This window comes from Alligator sinensis, unplaced genomic scaffold (assembly GCF_000455745.1).
Source record: "Alligator sinensis unplaced genomic scaffold, ASM45574v1 scaffold1585_1, whole genome shotgun sequence".
Classification (NCBI taxonomy): Eukaryota; Metazoa; Chordata; order Crocodylia; family Alligatoridae; genus Alligator; species Alligator sinensis.
Window position 1 is genome coordinate 37453 of NW_005843295.1, and position 10660 is coordinate 48112.

General features: G+C 51.8%; 1 pseudogene; it reads left to right on the top strand.

The window, feature by feature from the left end:
• The window catches only part of LOC112548574, a 7307-nt pseudogene extending 1873 nt beyond the window's left edge, over window positions 1-5434 (top strand).
• Window positions 5435-10660: the final 5226 nt, after the last annotated feature.

The following is a 10660-nucleotide window of genomic DNA, read 5'->3' on the forward strand; positions in this document are numbered from 1 at the left end:
TCCCTTCTTGCCTTCTCTGTGGCCCAAGTCCATGTCTTGAGGCCCCTGCCCAGCTCCTGCCCCTCCCTCCTGTCCCACATGTGGCCCCGCAGCTCACTCCCCCTCCCTCATCTTCTCTCTTCCAGCCTCTCTCCAGACTCTCCTGCCTCTGGTGTTGCCTGCAGGTAAGGAGGGGCCTGACATGCCCCCATCTGGGACTGCCGAGAAGAGGGTGCTGGCTAGGGCAGGGGGAACAGAGACATTTCCCCTCTAAGAGGCATCAGCCCCAGCCTGAGTGGGCTGAGGGGGGTGTCCCTCCTCTAACTACCCTCCCTTGTCCCCTGAATCCCCGGAGCCACTTGGTTCCACCACAACCCTAGTAGCTGCTGCCCATGGCCCAGCTCTGGGGCAGGGAACAGGGATGGGACCACATCCATCAGGAGTGAGCCCATAGAGGCCTGATGGACAGGGATGGACCCAAGGTCACCACATGGGGATGCCATGGATTTCTGCTCCCCAAAGTCAGAGAGGAGAGCGGGGAAGGAAGAGGGGGGTGGCGACTGCTGGAGACAGGGGCAGATGGAGGCTGCTGAGGGTCTGGGGATGTCAGGCCCTTGGGGTGATGACTAGGGTAGTAGAGGAGCTATGGGGTTCCCAGGAGGGCAGGACAGGGGCACAGGGATATTGGGGGTGTCTGAGCTGCTGGAGCTCATCATGTGGGGCTCAGAGCCAGGCCACTCCCAAGCCCAGCAGGTCCCTGGCTTCTCTCTCTTCCTTCCCGGTGATGTTCCCTTCCTCCCCAGCCCTCCAGATGCCCACTTTGGACATGCTCCCCCCAGCTCCGACACTGTCGCTGAGCCCTCCATGCCCCATGAGGGGGCAGCGTGTCCATCTCATCTGCTCCCCCCCCGAAGGGGTCCCAGGCTCTGCAGTTCCTCTTTTATGAGCTCCAGAGCAGCGGGAACTGGACAAGGATGATGACACAGAACACAAATGCCTGGAAGATCCCAAGGGAGGAACCACAATGCAGCCGGACTTTCTACAGTTCAGGGCAGCCCCCAGAACTAGACCCAGTCTCAGCAAAGCAACCCGGTGACACTGACCCTGACAGGAGGTAATGGGAAGGGGAGAAACCAGAGAGCCCTGCTGTCCTCACATTGCAGCAGCGCGGGGCTGGGAGCCAGGACTCCTTGGTCCGAACCCAGTTGGAGAAGCGGGTGGTGGGGTCTGGTAGGTCAGAACAGGGAGGGGCAGGGACCCGGGACTCCTGGGTTCAATCCAAAAATCTTTCCCAGAGCTGGACGGCACTCCCTTTCCCTGTGTGCCTCAGTTTCCCCATGGAAAGCGTCAATGATTCTCTTGTCCTGCCTGCCCTGGGGGTTCAGAGGTGGAATGGATCCCTGTGGCTTTGGACCTGGGCAGCTCCTGACCCTGGAGCTGTGGCAGGAGGTGTACGTCTGGGGGAGCTCTGAGGGGAACTGTGGGGAGATACATCCCTTGTAGCCAGGGCCCTTGCAGAGAGCCCAGCAGAGGCAAGGTGTGGGGAGGGGATGCAGGGAGCTGAGCCTGGGGCAGCTTTCCCTGATTCCCTCCTGTGTGGTCCAGACCCCCCACCAGTCCCTGGGCTCTCTCTGGACCCCTTGCACCCAGTGTATGTCTGGGGAGAGCGGATTGCCTTGCAGTGCTCGGCTCCCAAGGACCAGGAGGCGTTAGGGTACAGATTCTACAAGAGATGCCCAGACCAGATCTCCGAGGAGCTGCCTGCCATGGGCACGGGGCCCTATCACCGACTGACTGCTGGGAGCCAGAGCGCCGGCATGTATGTCTGTGCGTACTGGACATTGCAGTTGGGGAGTGAAATCCCCTTCAGGGACAGCAATGCTGTCTCCATCACCGTAACGGGTGAGCTCCTGCCCACTTTGCTCTTACCACAGGGTTCAGGATCCTGCCCCAACCCCACTGCCACCCTGGGGTGACTCTGGTTGGAGACCAGAATCTGGTTTCAGGCCCATTACTCATCCCTCAAACCTCTCTGTGCCTCTTCTCCCACCAGTGTCCCCCAGGCAGCCCCATTCCCTTCCCCCTCCCCTGTCTCTCTGTGTCCCTTTGTATGAAGGAGGGAGCTCCATGCCCCTGGCCTGCTATGATCCTTGCAGCCATGGGGTATTTCTAGTATGTCAAGGCTGGGTGGGATCTGGTCTCACTGAATCCCTTCTCTCTCCCCTGTCCCCAGCCCCTTCCCATGGTTGGGATTCATCTGAGGGGGCTGGTTTAGAAGTCAGGACAGAGGAACCGACCCCCATCATAGCGACAGGGGAGGGCTCTTCCATTCTCCTCCCTCAATCCCTTTCTTCTTCTCTCCTCCTTTCTCCCCTTCCTGCTCTTCTCCTGCCCTGTCTATCTCCAACGCTTTTGCTATCTTCATGTCCATCCCTCCATTTCCCCTCCAGGACACTGGGGTCCTTCAGGACCTGCATGTTTCTCAGCCCCTCACAGGGGTGCCCAATGTTTACTTCAGCTGACAGACCAGCTGTGCCACCTCACACAGGGACCTGCAGACCAGGGCAGTCATTGTCTGCTTCTGCCTCAGTTTCCCCCCACGCTCCCTGCTCTGCAGGGCCAGCCTAGGGCTACCTGCAGTGTGCCAGGTGCTGCACTCCCTGACTCGGTCCAGGCCTCCATTGCTCCACACTCTGCACAGACTGGGAGAGGCAGCCCCGCACTGCACAGCCCCAGGGTGGGCAGGGAAACTGAGGCAGATGGCAAGGAGCAGGGCAATGACAGAGCCAGGCGGAGAACCCAGTTGTCCTGAGTCCTTTCCCAGATCCCCAAGCACCTCACTGTGCTCCCTTCTTCCTTCCTGCCTTCTCAGTGGCCCAGCTCAGTGCCCTGAGCCCCCTGCCCAGGTCCTGTCCCTCCCTCCTGCCCCACATGCCACCCTCCCCACCCCCAACTCTCACCCCTCCCCTCTTTTCTCTTTTCCAGGCTCTTTCCAGACCCTTCCAGCTCTAGTGTTGCCTGCAGGTAACAAGGGCCCAAAATGTCCTTGTCCGGGGTGTGTGGAGTGGCTGTGTGGAAGGGGGTGCTGGCTAGGGCACGGGAGGACAGAGACATTTCCTCTCTAGGAGGCATCAGCCCCAGTCAGACTGGGCTGGGGAGGTGGGTGTCCCTGCTTTAACTTCCCCCTTGTCCCCTCCATCCCCAGAGCCTCCTGGTCCCACCACAACCGCGTGGTGGCTGCTGCCTACAGCCGAGCTCTGGGGCACAGGACAGGGACACGATGAAGTCCTTCAGGGGTCAGCCGAGCCAGGGCTGAGGGGCAGGGACAGACCCCAGGACACCACATGCCAGGGACGTCTGTCCCCATCCAGCTGGGAAGGTCTGGGTAGGTCTGTGTGGGGTCAGCATTAGGACCCTGCTGATTTGAACCCAGGGTGGTCAGAAAAGCAGATAGAGGGTGGGTCTTGGGTGCCATTGCACAGCTGGTTTGACATTAGCTCCAGCCCAGTCTGTTTCTTCCCATGAGGCCATTAATGAGGAGTAAGGTGACCGGAGGGAACCTATAGGCACCACGAGCCCCTGGCAGGAGGGCTATAAACCCCACCTACTTCCTGTGGGACTTGTCCCAGCAACATTGCTTGTGTATGTGTTCCTTGATTGCCTGTGGCTCGGTCAATCCTGATGGTTGGTAAATAAGAGAAAACAGACCACAATAAAGTGGCACAGTTTATCACTGCCTTTTGTCACAGCCACATTGCGGAAAAAGCTGTGGAAGAATATCTTCTGTCACTTTGTCACCATAACAAGGTTGCAGGCAGCACAAAGACAATGAAAGGCATCATCTGTTTTTACCCTCAGTTCCTCACAGTTCTCCCCAGCAGCTCCTTAGTTCTCCCGACCCAGTAGTCAGACAACTGTACTAATGGACTTAAAAAGTGCTTCTGTTTTATTTCCAGGCTCTTAATATCTTTTATTGCTATCTTTTATTGGACTAAACGCAGAGCTGGCATAGAGTTAGCCAAGCTTTGGAATGCAAGACATTCTTCATCAGGTCTGAGCAGTAAAAGCCAATGTGGCATAGTAAAAAACAGTGTTAAGAGGTGGGAGAGAATTTCCCAGGGGCTACAGAGGAACAGTTAGCAGAAGAAAGGAAGGTGATTACTGGGAGATGAAGGCCTATCAAAAGGGAGGAGGGCCATTCCCACCTTCCATGTGTTTAGGGATTAGGTAGGTGATAATGGACCATAAAACCAACATCAGTGGTAAATTCTTGGTACTTAGTGTCAGCATATCTTGAGTCTGAAAAGGCTGAGAACCACTACCTTGTATGAAGCCATGTCTATTTTTAAGTTAAGAACCTCAGTGCAGACTTGTCTTTCTGATCTGGTCCTAATGATGGGAAATTCCAGTAGTACCTCTCGTGGGGGGAGGCTGCATTTGTGTGAGATAGAGAGATCATCATGTGATCAAGTGTCCTCCAATCATGCATGGGGACCCAAGGGAGGTGCACTACTATAGAGGTTCCAGATAAAACTGAAGAGCAGGGGTGGGACCCATCACTGACCATCTCTTGGACGTATCCTCAACGCACCTTTGTGGAATGGTTGTTTTGTTTTGGCAGTTTTTGGAAGCATTTTCTGGGGCTGGAGACTGGCAGTGGGAGGATCCTTCTTCCTCATCAACTCCCTCATCTTCCTCATTACTCACCACTGCTTAAAGGTGAAGGGTCGAGAAGGGGCAGGGACCCCTGAATCCAGCATCATGGATCCAAAGGTGAGGGCTTCTGTGGACTGAGACAAGGGGCAGGGCGAAAAGGAGAGAAAGGGGAAGAAGGAAAGAATCAAGATTCAGGGGGGGTGCCGTACATGGGTATCTGGAGAAGGTGAAGGTCTTTCACTATTGGGGAGGGTAGCTCAGTGGAGGTGGGGAGGTATGACAGGTTGGTCTGTTCCTTTAAGAAGGAACATCCAACCTTGTTGATAGAGCCCAGGAATAGGTCTCTATCTAAAAGAGGAGGCAAACTGTGAGCAGCCTGCTTGCAGGAGGGAAGAGGGGGTCAGTCAATGCAGCAGGTCCAGCAGAGAAGATTTCGGTGGCTGGTGTCAGGAGCTGGATTTGTGCATCGAGGTCAGACTTGGCCCTGGGCCCTGCATGTTCACAGCTGTCGTGTCCTTCTGTTCTAGGTGTGCTGGAGGTGTTAGAGCCCAGAGCCAGAGGAAGGCTGATACTTCCCCCAAGATGTGTCCTTCAGCCCTCTTCAACCTGGGCTTGTTCAGACCGTGCCCCTGCTATGGGCCTCACCATGGGTGGATCCAGGATTTTGAAAAGAGGCGGGGTGCACATGGTGTGCTGCATCATCACTAGGGGTGTTAGGGTAGTTTGTTATGTTTCATGCTTTGAAGTTGCACCTGCTTATAGTATTGTTTATAATTAGTCTTCTTTAATCATTGCTTAAGTTTTATCCTTATTAGCGTCTTATTTTTTTTATTAGCTGGCTTTGAGTTGTTTTGTAGAGCTCATAGGGGCTCATTATATTATATCTATTCTTTTTTATCACCGTGAGAAGTTCTTTTAACATAAAATACTGGGGGCTACTTCGTACTGAGTAGGCACAGGAGAAAGTCTGGCTGGGTTGGGATTCCTCCCTTGGGATTGCCCAGGAATTTTTTTTCTCTGCCCCCTTCAGAGTCCAGTTCCTGCTGCTCTGCAGCTCATAGAAGAAGAACTGCAGAGCCTGGGACCTCTCCGGAGGGGAGCAGATGAGACGGACACACTCCCCCATCATGGGGTGCTGAGGGCTCAGCGACAGTGTCAGGGCCAGGGGCAGCAAGTCCAGGTCAGGCATCTGGAGGGCTGGGGAGGAAGGGAACATTGCAGGGAAGGAAGAAAGAAAAGCCAAGGACCTGCTGGGCTTGGGGGCAGCCTGGCTGTGAACCCCATGTGATGAGCTCCAGGAAATCAGATGCCCCCAATTACCCTCTGCCCCTGCCCTGCCTCCATACCACCTCAGGAACCCCTGACCTCCCCAGACCCCCAGCAGCCTCCATCTGCCCTTGTCTCCAGCAGGACTGGCTGATTCCGCCCCCCCACAACACACACACACACACACACACACACACACACACACACACACACACCCCCCACACTCCCCCTGACTGGCTAAGGGACACAATCCCATCCCCATCCCTTGCCCCAGATCTAGACGGTGGGCAGCAGCTGCCACGGGGTCTGGTGAGACCAGGTGGCTCTGGGGATGCAGGGGACAAGGGAAATGGCTGGGGGGGGGCACCCCACTCTCGAGACCAGCTAGGCTGTGGCTGATGCCTCCTAGAGCGGAAATGTCTCTTGGGAGGTAGGGGCAGGAGCTGGGCCACTGAGAAGGCAGCAAGGAAGGAGGGAGGGTAGCGAGGTGCTTGGGGCTCTTCAGAAGGATCCAGGACATTGGGATTCTCTGCCTGGCTCTGCCACTGCCCCGCTCCCTGCCCCAGGCTGACTCCCTTCCCTGCCTTGTGCCTCAGTTTCCCTACCTGGCCTGGGGCTGTGCAGTGCAGGTGCTGCCTCTCCAGATCCGTGTGGATCCTGGAGCAATGGAGGCCTGGATCGCAGTCAGGGAGTGCAGCACCTGGCACACTGCAGGGAGCCCCAGCCTGGCACTGCAGAGCAGGGAGGATGGGGGAAGCGTTGGACACCTGCCTGCCCTGGTCTGCAGGTCCCCATGAGAGGATGTGCCATAGATGGTCTACGGTACGGAAGACCTGTATGGGTTGCAACCATTAGCCAAGCTCTTCACGCAGTGAGTGATCATTTCATCCCAGGCTTACCTGACATCCTTCTTCCTAAAGGAGCTTGTCATAATATAATCCTTGCAGTCGCTGAGCTTGATAGCATTCTAGTCTAAAATATAGCCGTTTCATTTTCCAACACAATAAAATCATGAATATGTAAGGCCAGAAACTGGGTCTGAGCCCATGGCTTCATCACTTAGCCCCTAAGTAGGTCAGAGGATGAACTTTGCCTGACCCATTACTGACGAGCATGTGCAGAACACCTTGAAGCCACTGATGTTGGTACCGAATGCTCAAAAGTGGACCGTATTCAGAGCCCTGGCATGCTCAGTGCACTGCCCCTATAAAAGGTTTTGGTGATTGACACTCAGTGCATGAGCATGACTGTGGGCTTGGCCTGAGCATGAGTGACACTCTGGGTGCCTGACTGGGACTGCGCATGGTAGGTCTGTGTGTGTGCACGTGGCTGACTGACTTACTGGGAAATAGGATGCTTTTGACTCTGTGAATGGAAGAGGTACTGTATGCAAAGTTAGTGTACTTGTTATAGATGGTCTCTGTTTCTTGTAGTTACTTACCATAGAGTAATAAACCATTGAATTCATTTAATCTATTTTTGTGTGGGTCTCTTTATTTAGTACAAACCAAGTATAAACCAATTGCCAGGTTGACGGGGTGGTGATAAATACACTCAGCCGGCTCATTAGCCAGTGGTGGGGCCAAGAATCACCCACTTGGAAACCTGGCTATTGAGTCAACCAATAATTGGGCGGTGCTAATTAAGTTTGGGTCCAATAAATACAAGCAATATCATTTGCACAAAAAGCAAAACAACAACAGGATGTAACACTAAATTAAAAAATCCCATAGCACTTGGGCTCCATCCAGTCAAATTTTCCCACCAAGAACACTGTCCAGCATTCTGGGCCCTTTTTAATACTGTCAATACTTATTTTTGTTATGTTTCATCTGAACCACGGTTTCTTGATTGTATTTCTTAATAGATTGGAGTACAGTGTGTAGATCAAGGTGAGACAAAATTTGCTGCAAGAGTGGCAAATCCAATCCCAGCTGCACTAGGATATATCCTGATATAGCCGTGATTTAGCTTAGATACACTGAACAGTCCACTGGGGTACAAAATACATAAAATCACAACCACTTACAATAATAACTTTCCACAAACTCACCCAATGCATCCTCAATGGGAATTTAAAAAACACTTTTCACAGACAAGCCTATGAACTTCACTTCATCAACCTCCTAAATACCAAAAATCGTGGACTAAATGTAGACACTGGATTTATGACACATTATAACCTGCCTGACATCTGACTCCCCAGGCAGTACCTCTCCACTATTTACCAGCTATATTCACTCCCTTCTACCCACCCCAACATTCATACCAGACTCTGGCGTCTTTACTAGTCATTCCATCCAGAAAGACCACACACCAACTTCAGATGTTTCCTCGGCCTGATGGAAAGTATTTGCACCCAAATGCCTGCTAAGAATTTTTCCAACTACAGCAAAAGCTTTGTTTTCCAGCACCCATGGGGAATCAGGGGTGCTGGATAACAAAATATGCTGGTTACCTGAGAGGTCACCTCTCCTGCCACGTCCAGTGCGCGGTCGCCCCTCCCGCTGCGTCACTGCCCCTCCTGCTGCGAGGGACAGGGAGGAAGGCAGAAGAGAAAGGGGAAAAGAACTGTTATTGCGGGGGCTCAGCAGCACAGGCTGCTTTGCCCCGGGCCGTGGGGGCTCGGTGAAACTGGAAGTGTCACGGTGGGCAGTTCCAGTTTCGTGTTTACCTTACAAGCCGGCACGCTGGTTAATAGAGCATGCCAGCTTGTAAAGTGCCGGATACCACAGCTTTTACTGTATTTGAGTTGGTCTAATAAGAGATATCAGATTCACTCAAAGAACCTTGTCTGCTTATGTCCTTAGACCAACACAGCTACAACCTATACCCCTCTCTCTTTTACAGAAACAAGTCCTATATTTTCACTGTCCACAGAACAAACAGCAACAGTTTCTCAGTGACCCCTTCAACAGAAAAAACAATAAACCTGTCTCCTCATAAGACTGAATATCATTCATATTTCCAACTGCCTAGTCTGATTTTGGCAGGTCCCTAATCATCACATATAATGCAATACATGTTTTTCTCCAGTTAAAAATAAGCTAGAAGCTTTACTAATATGCTATTTGGCCAGAGCTATTTTGTTGAGTTTAAGATTGAAGCAAAGAAAAACAAAACTCCTGGAAAGTTCATTAATTTGCTATATCATATACTACATAGAAAAACACAACAAGCTAGGCAAAAATAATGAAAGGGTATTATTTTATTAGTCCTATGGTCATTATAATTAAATGTAGATCTTTTTTTCTGATTAATTAAAAAAATTAGCTTTCTTGAGCATCCTGGCAGTGCATCCAATGCTTCACAGAAAGTTATTTCCACATCTTCATTAATGTTCACCTGAGTTAACATTTCCACACCTCAGTTATTGTTTCTAACTAGAGTTAAAAAGCCGGTAGGGCTGTGAAACAGGAGCTACATTACCAGGAGTGGCTAACAGAAGAAAGTATAGATTGATTACTTGAAATTCAAGACCATTAAAATGGGAAGAGGTTCATTAACCCCAGTGAACTGAACAGTTTTAAAGGAATGGGGTAGATTATAATGAGTAAAAAAAATCATAAAATCATAGAAAAATTAGGGCTGGAAGGGACTTTGGGAGGTCATTTAGTCCAACCTCTGCTCAAAGCAGGACCATCCTCAACTAGCTCACCCCAGCCAAGGCTTTGTCTAGCCAGGTCTTAAATACGTCCATGGATGGAGATTCGACAACCTCTCTGGGCAGGCCTATTTGCTCTGCTCTCACAAATTGCCCTGCTCTACCTTCTCCAGGTTTTCTCTGCAGCACCCCCATTTCTCTTATGTCCCTTTGGTCTCCTTCCAGGGCTGGATTTCCTCTTGTGCTCTGATGAATGTGCCAGGAACTCTTAGTTCCCTGTGGACTTGCATCCTGCTCCTGGGCGGGAGAAGGGGAGCAAGGTCTGAGCACCCTGTGCACCTGAGAAAGTGCCACCTTCCCCCCAACTCGCTGCAACTCCTTCCCCTCAGTAAGCCCCATTTAAATACTTGAGCGTCTCATAGTTCAGATGTCAGGGGTCCTGATCCTTCTTTTTTTGGGAAGGCCTGTTCCTCAGCAGATTGCTGAGCACGGGGATTCTTGGGAGACTCTCCAGGCCCTGGGTCCCTCTACCTAGCCATCCTGCCTCTGTCTGCCCCACTTTCAAGGCACAAGGAAATAGGTTACCATGGAGGCTCAAAACCCACACCCTCCTTCACCTCACCACTTCCTGACCCTTATCGCATGGAAATCATTGTTATCTTGCCAACAGACCCACCTCCCCAGGCTTCAAAGGAGTGGAAAGTTTGGGTTTAGACTGTGGTTGTTTGGGGTTGTGATGGAATTTCCCTTTCCCGACTTTCCCCCAGGGCCCTTTCTAGGTGTTGACATCCCCAATGCACTAACTCCTACAGAGAATAGGGTACATGCCCCTACAAAAAGGCCCCTACATTTCCTGTTCTATCTATTGAATTGTGTCCCAATTTTTACACTGATTTTTGTATGCTTAATTTTGATAGTATCTAGTCACATAACATGCACCCTTTCCCCCCCCAAATCAAGATGCATGATGTCATTAGGAATATTGATTTTTCTTCTCTAGAATAGAAGCATGGAGACACTGTGCTCTAATGGCTGCCAAGATGACTGCCACTCCTCTCTGGCCTCAGCGAACATAAGGGGTGGGTTCTGTGTTGACCCTCTCATAGCCTTAGCTATTGGCTGGGCTGGGCAGTGTGTGGCTGAAACAACTGATCT